A 14,299-nucleotide genomic window follows, 5' to 3' on the forward strand; every position below is an offset into this window, starting at 1 on the left:
CCCCCAGGATATTTTAATATTGCACTGGAGGGGCTGGTGAGATGGCTCAGTGGTCTAAAGCACCTACTTAGAACAAGCTTAGCAAAGCCCAGAGACCACGGTTCAATACCCCAGCCACCACATGCCAGCCAGCCTGCCCCCTGGTGGACTGAGCTGGCCACACACACACACACACACACACACACACAAATAATAAATAAAATTAAAAAAAAATATTGCACTGGAGCTTCAGAGCAGGATTTTGTGGTCAAATATTCTTTCAGTTGTGAAACTTATAATGTTGGTTTGTATGAATAATTTGATTTTGTAATGCTTGAAAAAAATCATTAAAGTTTCTTGATACTTCTTTTTTTTTTTTTTTTTTGGCAGAACCGGGGATTGAACTCAGGCTCTTGCGCTTGCCAGGGAAGCGCTTATTCTACTGAGCCATCTCCCTGGCCCCAGTTTCTAGATATTTCAAAAAGGCTTTGGTGCTATTTTTTTGCAAAGATGACATCTTTTACTACTTGAACATTTTCCTACCTCTTATATTTGAAGATTGTTTTATTTATTGTTTTTGGGGATGGTTTTACAGGGTGTTCAGGGGCTCACTGCTAGGTCGGACTCAGTGATCTGCCTGTTTGCAGCCTCCCGAGAGCAGGGATTACAGGTGCATGCCACCGCGCCCAGTGTCAGTTAGCTATCTTAGTGGGCCCCCGGGTTGGGACTGGCGCCGGTGCCTGATTGCAGGCGCTTTAAACCATTGACCTATTTGGCTGGTCCTTGAAGATTGAAGATTTAGAAACAATAGGAATTTATTTTTATTTTACAGTAGAACTACACTTGTAGTGGATATCTTAATTGAGCAATATAATTTGTATACATTACCCGAAGGAGACAGGGCTTCCCTCAGGTGGGAATGCAAGCTCCAGGGTCATCTGTACCTGTCTGGAATTAACTTCTGGGGCCACCACTCAGAACCAGTGGACTTTTATGCCTCGGTTTTCTTGTCTTCAAAATTAGGAGGCTAATAGAAACCATATTATATAATTAGATTATTTACTTGCTTTAGCAGGTAAAACATTTAGTTCAGTTGTTGGGAACACTGTAGGAATTAAAAGAGTATTAACTACTGTAATTATTGGAGAAACTGCAGAATGGAAAATGCTTATTAGTGTTTTCAGTTGATTTTTATTTTTTTGAATTCATTACACAGATTATTCCCATTTAAGGAAATAACATATGGAGTATGTAGAGCTATAGGAATTAGGCTTTTAAAGCAAAAAGGAGAAGCAGTTCTTCTAGAATGATCTCAGCTTTGCTATATAGTTAATGTTAGTTTCAGACTGGCTTCTTACTTCAGGGAGAGGATTCTAAAATGGCTAATATAGTTACATTAGTGTTTTAGGTTTTTTTTTTTTTTTTTGGAACTGGGGATCGAACTCAGGCTCTTGCACTTGCCAGGGAAGCGCTTATTCCACTGAGCCATCTACCCGGCCCCCCCCCCCCCCCTTTTTTTTTTTAAATGGTCCTGGAGCTTGAACTCAGGACCTTGTACTTACCAGGCAGATGCTTTATACCACTGAGCTCTCTCCCAGCCCTTCGAATTACTTTCAAGGAAAATTCCATCTGTGCAGTCACCAGATAAAATTATTCCCAAATACACTTATAGTGGTAGTTGTCTGCCAAGGTAGAACCTTCAGATTTTTATGTAACTTTCTCCTTGTTTTATTTGAGGCAAGGACTTGCAATGTAGCTCAGGCTGGCCTTGAACTCACAGAGATCCTTCTGCCTCAGCCTCTGAAGTCTGGGACTGCAGGTGTATGTCACCACAATTGGCTGTAATTTTCTTTATATTGTGCTTTTATATAAATATATAACATACATTCAAACTCACAGAGCACAGAAACTTAGGAAGGGTGACATTAGAAAATAAGACGGGGTGTCCTAATACTTCATTTCCTTGCCCCTCCCCACATACACACTGGTTGGAGCACAGCTTGGCTTGGAGATTTCTCCTTCAAAGAAGGGCCTCCTCTTTAGGCTATGACCCATGATAGGTTTGCAGCATTTTGTTTTGAGCCAGAGAGAGGTAGGGAAAGGTTGAATGAGAAAACCTCTCTTTTAGTGTGCCTCCTCCAGGTTTTCAGGCTCTTGAGTTTATTACTCATTAAAAGCCTGTACTCTGAATAGGACCAGCGTGTAGGGGCTGTCACAGATGGCTGCTTTGCTGAGGGCCCTGTCTGGGCTGGGTTTTAGGAGCCCCTTGATCCTTCTGAAATTCTGGCCAGTGCTCATGTCTTGTATAGGTTGGCATTTTCAGAGACAAAGGTGCAGGGCCATCTCAAAGCAGTCTCCCCGAAGGTTGGGGCTGCTGCTCTGAGGTGGGGAAAGTTTTCTTCAGAGCAGAAACAGGATTTGCTTTGGAAATTTAATGTAGAATCACATTCTGTATAGGGGTGACTTCATGGCTGAAGGTTCCTTTTCCTTGGTGTCCCTCCCAGTTTGTCATTCTTTTGGATACCAAACAGAATTTTAATAGGTGTCTGTAGATAGAAACGATGGCATGACTGGAGTGTGGTTATTTGGAGGTGCTGGGTCAGGACCATTTGAAAGACCAGTTTGGGTGAGTAGGACATCAATGGTGAAGTCGCGTTTGGCTCTGAAAAGGCAGCCCCCCACCCCGACAGCTGTGGATCTGAAAGGTGAAAGGGAGATTGCTGGAGATAAAGGTTGTTTGCTGGAGATAAAGGTTGGCAGCCAGTGAGGGAAAAGGATATTTGTTGGCTCTGCTATGTGCCAGGCAATGTGCCACATGGTGTCACTCTTAGCATGTGTCTGCTGGCTTGAACCTCTGGTGGTGCATGCAGCAGTGTCCCATGGGGGCCTGTTTCACAGGCTGTCCCATGCTGCCTGATGGGACAGAGCTGAACGTACTAATGGTGGCTCAGAGCCGCCCAGCATTGTGACATGAATCTTGGCCCTGTCATGCACACCTCACGACATGAAGAGCCAGGTGTGCTTGCTGTTCCCTTGCTGACTCAGGCAGGGGGAGGCCTGTGTGGGATCCCAAAGCCAGCATCTCCTATATTGTGACTGAACCCTATGTAAACCCAGCTGAGACCTGAGGCTAATGGAGGTGAGAGTTCACTCTTGCTATGTTGGGAAGATTTCTTAAGTGAATAATTTTGCTACTGATTCTTTCCAAACAAGTTACAGTGAGACTGAAGTGATGAAAAGAGTGGAGCCGGGGGTTCAACCAGGCCAGTAGCAGCTCCATGGGTCTGGGAGGACTCTGGGCTCTGCAGGCTGGGCAGGAAGGGAAGCTGGGACTGAGGGGAGGACATGTCTCAGGACCTTCTGGAAGCCAGTTAGCATCAGGGCAGTGAGGAAGAGTGTCCTGCCTGGGATGGTGATGTCCTTGACCACTTGTGTTTGTTTCTGGAGAACTGGCCGATTGGTGGAAGGACCTGGGTCAGAGCCCAGGCAATAAGCCCAGCTTTGTGAGCCGAGATGTTGGTTACTTAACCTCCTTCGTGCTTTGTGTGGGACTCTTAACTTTGTGAAGGTGATTGAGGATTGAGTGAGCTCAGGTAGGTAGATTGCTTGATGGGTAATGGATTGCTTAGTTAGTATGCATTTACTTCCTTTCTTTCTGCTATTGATCTTTCTTAGAGTCAGTCCTGTGGACCTGGATCATGTTTCATAATTCATTGTTGTGAGAGAAGAGGTCTGGCACAAGTTATTTGTTATGTGGGCACTGTGAAAGACTTTTATCTTACAGTGATGTTAGATTATAATTTAATGAAATCGGGGTTGCTTGTTCCAGGAACACTGTGGAAAGCAAAATGTTAAAGCATTAAAAAGAAAGGGCCAGCGAGATAGCTCAGTAGACTTAAGCACCTGCTTAGGCAAGTGCAGGGACCCAGCTTTGATCCCCGGTACCACATGCCACACTGGCCCCCGCTCCCCCAGGTGTGCTGAGAGCAGGCCACTGAGACCGGGTGTGGTGGCACATGCCTGTAATCCCAGCAGCAGGGAGGCTGAAAACTGGAGGATCACTACAAATCTGATCTGTGTGGTGAGACCCTGTATCTAATATATAAAATAAGAATGTGGAAAATAACATTTCAGGAAAAAGTACCATCCTGTAATACAGAAATATGGGCTTTGGGTTAGATTTTGGCTGAAATATCCCAGAAGGCAGCATCTAGCATTGGTAGGGGATCCTCTCGGCCATTTCCTAGGAGCAGATGCAGTGAGAATTCAGCCTGACTATTTGGGATTCAGTAGGAAATGTCCAGCACATTCAAGTATGGAGAACTGCTCTCCGTTGCAGCAAAGTCTGCGGCCTCTAGTTGAGGCCTAGCGAAGGCCAGTGGGTTGCAGAGGTGCTGATCTCAGCAGTGGGTTGGCCTCATGGCAAGCTCCTAGCTGAAAGGGCCTGTGGAGGAAGCAGTACACTGGGCTGTGTGTGGCCTCGGCTCTGTGCTTACTCTGCTTCCTGGCTGCCATGAGGTGAGCCCCTTCTTCCTCCCTGCCCTTGCACTGTGCTGTTTCTGCCTTGCCAGAGACCTGAGAGCAGTGGAGCCAGAAAACCATGTACTGAGACTCCTGAAACCAGGAGCAAAAATAAACCATTACTTTAAGGCTTTTTTTTTTTTGTTCCTTGAATGCCTTCAGGGCACTTTTTGGCCAGCTGGAGAGGTGTGAGGTTCGAACTCCAGCAACCTGAGGCTGACAGCTTTGTGGAAGCAACCACTTAAACAACTGAGCTAAGGCCAGGCCCCCAAGCCATTACTTTAAATTGTGTGTGTCAGATATTTTGTCCAGCGATGGAGAGGTGACCAGTAATAGCGGGTTCAGGCTCCTTGTGTGCTGTCTTATTTTAGAGGTGTTAAAGATCAGGACTGTTGCCGGTCTTGCATGTTAAAGGCGCACAGTATTTTGAATGACTTCTTTTACGATCAGGGACATTTATTACAAAAGGGAAGAATTTTCTGAGTCAGAAGAGTACTTCGACCTTTGGACCTTTGTCTCATCCCATTAGATTTTCAGAAAGATAGCTATGCATTGGAAGGACTGGTGCTTATCTCTGCTTTGTGAGCAAAAGTCACAATGACTGGAAAACAGATTGACACATGGGTCTTTTTTGATTTTTTCTTTTTGGAGACCATCTCACTATGTAGTTCAGGCTGCCCTTGAATTTACTATTGGCCTCAAGCACAGCAGTCCTGCCTCAGCCTCCCAAGTGCTGGGAATATAGGCACGCACCACTATGCCCGGCTGACTCGGGACTTTCTACAGTAAGAAGAAGTTTCAGTACCATTGTAGTCAGGGTTTGCAAGGAGAACAATTTAATATATTTTATTTTTAAAAATTTATTATTTTTAATGTTTTTAGTATAGGGTCTCACTACACAGATAGGACTCATTGTGATCCTTGTTTTTCAGCCTCCCAAGTTCTGGGATTACAGGTGTGCGTCACCACACCCAATCTCACAGAATTTAATATAGTACACAGAATTTTTAGGATTATTTTGTAATAGTCACCCAAAGAGTCAAGTTTGAAAGAGGGCAGGAAATCTGTCCATACACTAATGACCAAAAAAATCCAGTCGAGGGCATGGCCTACGTGAATCCAGCTGAAGACTTAGAGACCGTCACAATGCCCCCATGAGTCCACCTGGAGGCCAAGAGTCCATGACAGTATCTCACGTAGGCCTGTTGCGGTGATCTGCATTGGGAAGGCCCAAAGGTCAGCAATGGAAGCTATAAAGTTTGTTTTAGCAGGATGAAAGATCTGTGCCAGCCAGCTGAGGGATCTGCACTGGAGCCAGAAAGCGATGTTCAAAGTAAGGACCAGAGGGCCGGCCAGATAAGTCAGTGGACTAATGTGCCTGCTTAGGCAGTATGCAGTGGCTGGGGTTGCCCCGCCCCTGGGGTGTGCTGAGATGGTGACTGAGACTGGGTGTGGTGGTGTGCTTCTGTAATCCCAGCGCTTGGGAGGCTGAAACAGGAGAATCACTACAAATCCAATCTGTGTAGTAAGACCCTGTACTAAATATACAAAGTAAGGACCAGAGCTCCCGCAAAGTGAAATGCAGCCATTTCAGCAACAGCAAGGTCCCGAGCTCCTTCAGTGATGAAGACAGCCAAGTTCATATCAGAAAAGCCAGCATGACAAGCTTCTTCAGGAGAACCAACAGCACCAAGAGAACCAACAGTTCCCAAATGGCACCCATTTCTCCTCCAGTTCATCTTTTTATGTTGTCAACAGCTCTCAGATGGGCCCTTCATGCCTAGCACCATGCTGATTCAGTTCAACTGGGTGCTACAAGTTGACCACAATTGTCAATCCAGCACAATCCACTCTGGTCAACTTGATAATCATACATATTTCCTTAGTCCGTAGTCTCTAGTGGTAGATTTATGATCAGTTTACATGTCTTGGTTTTTTCAGAGTTACATTTATTTAATAATCACATATATACAATTCTTATTACATTCATTTTAGTACCAAAAGCAAAATACTCAAAGGGTGACCAAAATTCAACATTTAAACCACAATACTTTGACTAACCTTATTAAGAAGGACATTAAAATCACATTAAAAGAACTATTTCTTTTACAGCCCTTGATTCCCATTAACTTTTTAAAACTTTTTTTGGTTTTTGACAGCCAAATCTCTTTTATTGGGGCAGTGGGCCTTGGGGTGGGCCCCGGATCCTCACTGCATAGCTTGTTCATTGGCGCTGTCTCCAGAGTGCCGAGGCTTCCCATCTGGAAGCTCTGGCAGGCTAGATAAGGGCTCAGTGTGCAGGGCCTCAAAGATATCCTCTGCTTGGAAGGCCAGCCCCACTATGGCTGGGGCCTGTGGCCTTGAGGTCTGGCTGGTAAAGCCACACTCTCTCAGTGTTTGGCCGTCTTCTGTAAGTTGGTCATCCTTGTACAGTCTCTCTGCTTGTTGGGAGGCTCCTTGAGGATGCCCTCGATGATGATGTGCTTCAGCTTGAACACAGTGCTTGATTCCTTGGCGTCCATGAAGGTGGTGGTCCTGTGGCACCAGATTACGAGGAATCCATCCATCTCTGTAGGTGCCTCTCACTCACCATGCTCCAGTAACTTTAACAAGGTATGGCAAGACAGAAACAGAGCTCTCTTGCAGTTCACATACATTTGAAGTGAAAGGTTTCAGTTTATTTTTCAGTTGTCCTTTTCCTCCTCATCAACCATATTCTCCTATTTTTCTTTTCCTTTTTTTGGGCCGGCTCAGCCTGCCCTGCAGGTAGGGCTGGTATGACATATGGTGCTGGGGATTGAACCATGGTCCCCTGTGCCTGCCTAAGTTTGCCTACGCAGATGCTTTAGGCCACTGAGCTATCTTGCTGGCCCCTTGTTTTCCTATTTTAACCTTGCAACCTGCAGCTCCATTAGAGCCAAATGTTTTATATCACCTTGCTGGCTCTTCACTTTTGATTTCCGACATTGATCTGGCTAAAATCTATTCAACAGTAACCATGACACCTTCCCAACAGTAGACTACATTGAAATTTTTCTGCCAACCAGATAATATCCCTAAACACAAGCAAAATGAGGACCAGCTCACTGCCAAAGCACAGTGTACTACTGGGATCCAGCAGCCAATGCAGTACTTGTCAGTTGAGGCCTCTGGAGCTTCCATCTTAACCGGTAGCATTTCCATCAGTATTCTGATTTTTCCAAGCCCTGACCAGAGTCTCCAATATGTTTATAGCATACAGGGGCTGCCTCTTTGCCCAGTGATAAAGAATTAATTCCCAAAGCTCTTAAGCCAATATCACAACAATGGCTCCACTCCTGGTACCAATTTCTGTATCAGTCAGGGTTTTGCTAGAGAAACAGCTATAACACGTGATATACAAACAAGATTGGCTTACAGTGGTCAGCCACAGAATTGGAGGAAGAAGTGTGCAGTGGATGCCTGCACACCAGTCTGGAGCATTCAGTTCAAGGTCTTGAGCTCATCACAGTGTCTGCGCAAGTCCCTATCAGGAGGCTGATGGGTATGCAACAAAGCTGACCATTGGAAGGCGGAAGGAGCCAAGGCAGAAGCCAAAGAGTTTATGCTGGAAGCCAGGAGATGCCACGCAAGCTGAAGGGAAGACTGAAGCTCTTCTGAAGAACAGAAATCCATCTGTAGGTCCACTACACCTAGGTGTAGAATTGCTGAGCCAATTTATTTAAGCATCTAAACTTCTCAAGTTAATACAGTCAACCAGCCTCTACAGATAGTTTTTTACACTGTCTTCCATATAGTTATCTGTATATTTTCTCTTTAATTACATCTACAATTGATGGGACTTTATTTATTTTTCTTAATGGTGCTAGGGATTTAACCTAGGAACCTCAAGCATGCTGGGATGGCACTTTACCACTGAGGTAAGTCCTCAGCCCCTAGTTAATAGATTTTTTTTTTTTTTTTTGTGGAACCGGGGATTGAACTCAGATCTTTGCGTTTGCCAGTCAAGTGCTTATCCTACTGAGCCATCTCCCCGGCCCCATAGATTTTTGAAAAACAGTAAAAATATATATATTTTTTAGGTTGGTACATAGAAATAATGCATACAAATGGGTATGTGTAATGTTTTGGAAAAGTCAGTATTTATTTGTAGAATTTCAAGTGCTGATATTTCTCCCACTGCCCTTCAAGTTCCTCTGAAGCTTGAGTGTGGCTCATCTTCAGGAGAAGAGCCTGTGCATAGCCCACACTTGTCCTGTCAGCTCTCAAAAGTCTTTAATTTGGAACTGTGGGACTCTTGAATGATACCACTATACCAGTGGTGCTGTTTTTAATTTGGAATAGTGGATAAAACTCGGGACAATCTTAAAATTACCCTTCAGGATCTTTGGGGTCCAGGTTCCTCAAACAGTTCCATAAGGGCCATTTTTAGGGTAATGTGTCTGCCTGGTTCTTAGTTTGAGGAACCCTCACTAAACAGGAGTGGGTGCAGTCATGTCCTTCCTGTGCTGTCACACTGGAGAACGGTGCAGATGTGTGGGGTTTGGCAGTACCTGCAAGCTAGACATCAGCTTTCAAGGTTACTTTTAAGAGAAAGGACATTTGGCATTAGCATTATTTAGGAATATGAAGCCAACAGAGCCAACATTTCCTTCATGTTCTGTGCCTTAATTATCAGCTTCTCAGTTCAGGAGTCAACCTTTATGGTCATCTGTACCCCATCACTTTATCAACTGTCTTGGTTGTCATGATAGCCCCCCCTTTTTTTTTGTTCTTTTTTTTTTTTTTTTTTTCGGAACCAAGGATTGAACTCAGGCCCTTGGGCTTGCTAGGCAAGTGCTTATTCTACTGAGCCATCTCCCCAGCCCTTGTTCTTTGTTTTTTTAAGACAGAGTTTTGCTATATAGTTTGGGCTGAACTTGAGCTCACTTTGTAGCCCCAGGCTGGTCTTGTACTTGCAGTGATCCTCAGCCTCCTGAGTGCTGGGATTACAGGCGTGTACCACCACACCTGACAGTATTCCTTCTTTTATGTATCCAGGCTCATCCTGAACAGTAAATTCTATGTTGCAAAAGATGATTTGCTTTTTGTGCTTGTCCATGAGTCTTTGTGCAAATAAAACGCACACACACACACACACACACACACACGCTACTAAATTGAGAGTTTTAGTGGTAGTCTGTTATTTAAAAATGTTTTTTACTTCATGCAAGCTTAGACTTTTAATTGGAAACAATTCAGTGAAGGTCTAGGGTGTGGTGGCCACATCTTGGGGAAGGCCCACTATATGTTTCCAGGCATGGCCTTGGGATAGCCGTTAGCGGTTGAGAAAACTTTGCATTTCTCAGTTATGCCTGGAAAGACGCTAGATAGAGTTATATTTCACTATATGTAGATTTACATCTTGACATTGTAATAGACATTTCAGATGCCTAAAATTCAGGCTTTTCTGGTTTCATGGGATGGTCTGGAATGGTACATTCTTGAGACATACTTTTGGGCTTAAGAGGGTAGCTTTTACCTACGCTTGGATTATGGTAAAGTGTGAAGGAATCATACTGTGTGTTTCCAAAGCATATGTAAATCAAACAGCTATGCAGGGAGCCTGCATTTGACCTGGGAACTCACTCATGGGGTGCAGAATTCAGTCCATTTGGTCAACAGGTTTCTCAGGAGCAGTGTGAAGCACTGGACAGTGTCTTGGGAGGGAGCACAGTGATGAGTGAAATAAGATTGGTTTTTGCTTTTCTTGGGCAAGATATATATTATTCACTAGATGAAGAGGAAACTAGCATGATGCTGGAGATCGAAGCTGTCCATTCAGGGACTGGAGAACTAAGCTGGCTATTCTTGGAAGAAATGATGTGGGTTTTTTGTGTTTGCTTTGCTTTTTTGGGCCAGAGTGGCACTATACAATTCAGACTGGGCTTGAACCTACTATGTAGCCCAGGCAGGCATGGAGCTTGTGGTGGTCCTCCTGCTTCCACCTCCAGTGCTGGAGGCATGCACCACCATGCTGGGCTGGAAGTGATGTTTATACTGAGGTCTGTATGTGGAGCCAGTGGGTTGCTGGGCTCTTCTCACACAGCCCTGAAAAGTGGCAGCCAGCAAGTGGTCAGAGCCCAAGCACTTCAGCCTACGTCCTTGATCCTAAGGGTATTTACTACCCACAGATATGCAAATATAACATATGCAAATCATCACAGAGCCCTGCACAGTCATGAGGGATAATGCTGCCTCCTCATGTTTCTGTATTTGTGTTATACAGTCTTGCTATTCCACGTGATGAGTAGCATTATGATGGGTGATTACTTTGAGGTAGTCTGAGTATTAATTAGAATTGGAATTTAAAATTTTAAGAAAAACCCAGGTGTGGTGGTGCACACCCATAATCCCAGCATTCTGTGGGCTGAGGCAGGAGGATGGCCTTAAGTTTGAGGCCAACCCTGGGCTACATAGCAGCTTCAAGGTCAGCCTGAACTACATACATAGCAAGATCCTGTCTCAAAAAGCCCCCCCCCAAAAAAAAAAGTTTTCTTATGATAACACCATACTTGTCATGTTTTACAGTACTGAGATTTTTGAAAGCAAATCCTTTAATGTTTTGCATGTAGAAAGTTGCCAATTTACTTTCAGACTATACAGAAAATAAAATTTTTAGTACAAAAATTAAAAATATTTAGGAGAGGTAAATAAAATCCACCTGTAGGGTTAGCTTTATGCTCCGTAGATGCCTCTGCAGTATTAAAAGCCTTGATCTTTGGGTTTGAGTGTTTTAACTCACTGTTTTATAAACAGCTGAATAATGGGGATGTAATGCAGTAGATTTAATTGTATTACGGAGTATAGATGATTAGTGCTAGAATTACTGTCAGCCTACATTGATAGTCATTAAATAAGAATTGAAGCAAGTGTAAACCATTTCTAGGCCAAGCATTTAACATTTGTGGTGTTATGGTTATTATGAACATTATTTCAGAATAAATAATTGGAAGTATTTTACATTTGACAAATTGAATGAAGTTAAAAATTGAATCCACCTCCTTGTCATTTGCTAATTTTATGTTTCACTGAATGCTTACTGTTATCATGTAAATCACCGAGAGTTATCTGTGCCTGTTCTGTGGGTGGCAGCAGCCGAGTGGGGTGAGTGCTCCTGGGCGCCAGGGCTGGGGCAGCAGGGATTTGGGACAGTTTGCAAGTCCCTTTAGAAGAGGGCCCCGGGACACCAAGCTGTGGGGGAACTGCTAGAATCAAGGTGAGGGCCATGGAGTTTGGGGCGCATGGCAGTCCTGGCTGACCAGTGTTGTACCTAAGTGGTTAAAGAATTTCAAAATCATTTTAGTCATCTCGTGATTAGTCAGACAGTGTGGATTCCTGTGAGCACAAATCTATAGTTGGCATTCAAATAATCTTGGTGAAATTATATTTCTTCACAGTTTTACTAGGCTATTCTTTTCCATTTTTGGGTTAGTGTAGTACATTCCGCCTACATTTCTTGGCTAGGAATAGTCCCCTTCCCCCTTTTAGACAAAGCTGTGTATAATTGTGTACTCTCTTAAAGAGAATAATTTCTGCACATTTGGGTATCAGAGTTAATGATTTTGACACTCATTTTGTCTGTAAATGTGAGAATAATTAAAGATGTTTTTTCACCAAGCTTGGTGGTGCCCGTCTGTAATTTCAGCACCTGGGAGGCTCAGGCAGGAGGATTGCTGCAAGTTCGAGGCCTGCCTGACCTATATAGTTGGTTCAGAGGCAGCCTGAACTACACAAGACCTTGTCTCCAAAAACCAAAACCGCTTCTTCTTTTCTGGGAAACACCAAATGGCGGATGATGCCGGTGCAGCGGGAGGCCCTGGGGGCCCAGGCATGGGAGGCCGCAGTGGCTTCCTGAGAGGCTTCGGCAGTGGCCTTCGAGGTCGCAGGGGCGGCAGAGGCCGGGGCTGAGGCGAGGCCACGGGGATCGCGGTGGTAAGGCCGAGGACAAAGAGTGGATTCCTGTTGCCAAGCTGGGCCGTCTGGTCAAAGACGTGAAGATCAAGTCCCTGGAGGAAATTTACCTTTTTTCCTTACCCATCAGGGAGCCCGAGATTATTGACTTTTTCCTGGGCTCATCCCTCAAGGATGAAGTTCTGAAGATCATACCTGTGCAGAAGCAAACTCATGCTGGCCAGCGGACCAGGTTCAAGGCATTTGTCGCCATTGGGGACTACAATGGTCATGTTGGCCTGGGTGTAAAGTGTTCCAAGGAAGTAGCCACTGCCATTCGTGGGGCCATTGTCCTGGCCAAGCTCTCCATCGTCCCTGTTACAAGAGGCTACTGGGGAAACAAGATTGGCAAACCCCACACTGTTCCTTGCAAGGTGACAGGCCGCTGTGGCTCTGTGTTGGTGTGTCTGATCCCTGCCCCCAGAGGCACTGGCGTTGTCTCAGCCCTTGTGCCCAAGCTGCTGATGGCTGGTATCGATGACTGCTACACCTCTGCTAGGGGCTGCACCGCTACTTTGAGCAACTTTGCTAAGGCCACCTTTGATGCCATCTCCAAGACCTACAGCTATCTGACCCCTGACCTCCGGAAAGAGACTGTGTTCACCAAGTCTCCCTATCAGGAATTCACTGACCAGCTTGTGAAAACCCACATCAGAGTCTCTGTCCAGAGGACTCAAGCTCCAGCAGTAGCTACAACATAAAGGGTTTTTACGCAAAAATAAAATGAATTAAGTCTGAAAAAAAAAACCAAAAACAAACCAAAACGAAAACCAACCATCCAAACAAACACGAAGATGTTTTTGCCTCTTTCTTGGTGGCCTTGTTTGACTTACTTGAAGAATATGGGTGGTAAGAACTCGCCTAGTGGGGTGGGTGGCTGTGAGGCAGTTAACATAGCACAGGATCCAGCTCATTCCCAGGAACCAAACGTTATGTTTTTTGCCATCATTGTTATGTGTGTACGTATGTATGTGTGTATGTGTATGTCTGTATGTCTGTTTGTCTGTGTCTGTCTGTCTTTTTTGGTACAGTGATCCAGTGCAGGGCCTTGCACTTAGCACCACTGAGCTACATCCCCAGCCCTGCAAAGAGTTGTTATGTACTTACAAATATTATTATCGGAGTCTTGAGACTTGGGTCTTAAGAAGATCTTGTTAAGATGGTCTCTCTTTGTGTACTGTGTTTAGGCAAGTGAGTGTACATTTATCTTCTGAATGTTCAGATGAGAAGGGGAACAAGGGAGGCGGAGGGAGGAAGAAAAGACAGGACAAGAAAAAGAAAAGAGTAGAAGGAAAAAGGGAAATAAAGCTTTTGTAAATGAGGGGCAGAGGGATTAAGGAGGGAGATGAATGGGAAAAGAAGAGAGATCCTGTGCAGGTACAAATTTCCTGTGATGAATGTGATCATTATGTATGTCTAAAATGTAGCAATAAGATACACATTTAGCCCATCCATCTATATGATATAAAATAATTTGTCACTAGATATCTCATTTGCTTACTGAATTTTAAAATGCATTTAAAATTTTTTTTGAGTGAAGTAACAGTTGGAAGTTGTCAGAGTTACTGCATTGCGCTGAACCTAAGGTCTCGCCTTGGCAGGCGTGAGCTGCACTGCACGTGGCAGGTGTGGAAGCGTTGTGCTCATGTGCCTTCCCCAGCTGGTGTGTGGGAGTGGTTGGAGAGCTAGATGTAGGGGATGACGCTGCCGGTGGTCGTTGTGAAACATCTAGAGGGATGCTGGTCATTGCCACATGCACTTGCGAGGTTGGTGAAAGCTCCCGGCCAGATAGGAAACGGCTATTAGGCATAGAAAAGTCTTTTTTTTT

The 14,299-nt window shown here is 44.6% G+C and overlaps 1 protein-coding gene, 1 non-coding gene and 1 pseudogene across 3 annotated transcripts in view; 1 reads left to right on the forward strand and 2 right to left on the reverse strand.

Annotated features, from left to right (window-relative positions):
- Nucleotides 1-14,299, forward strand: part of Ppp2r5e (protein phosphatase 2 regulatory subunit B'epsilon) — a 180,729-nt gene that overhangs the window by 14,556 nt on the left and 151,874 nt on the right. The gene's annotated exons all lie outside the window — the stretch shown is intronic.
- Nucleotides 6,709-7,067, reverse strand: LOC101572320 (annotated as a pseudogene).
- On the reverse strand, nt 9,495-9,622 carry LOC111813426. The gene has a single exon (XR_002818699.1). It is a non-coding gene; the product is annotated as a small nucleolar RNA SNORA40 (small nucleolar RNA).

The sequence above is a fragment of the Octodon degus genome, unplaced genomic scaffold (genome assembly GCF_000260255.1).
Source record: "Octodon degus isolate 3935 unplaced genomic scaffold, OctDeg1.0 scaffold00007, whole genome shotgun sequence".
Taxonomy (NCBI): Eukaryota; Metazoa; Chordata; class Mammalia; order Rodentia; family Octodontidae; genus Octodon; species Octodon degus.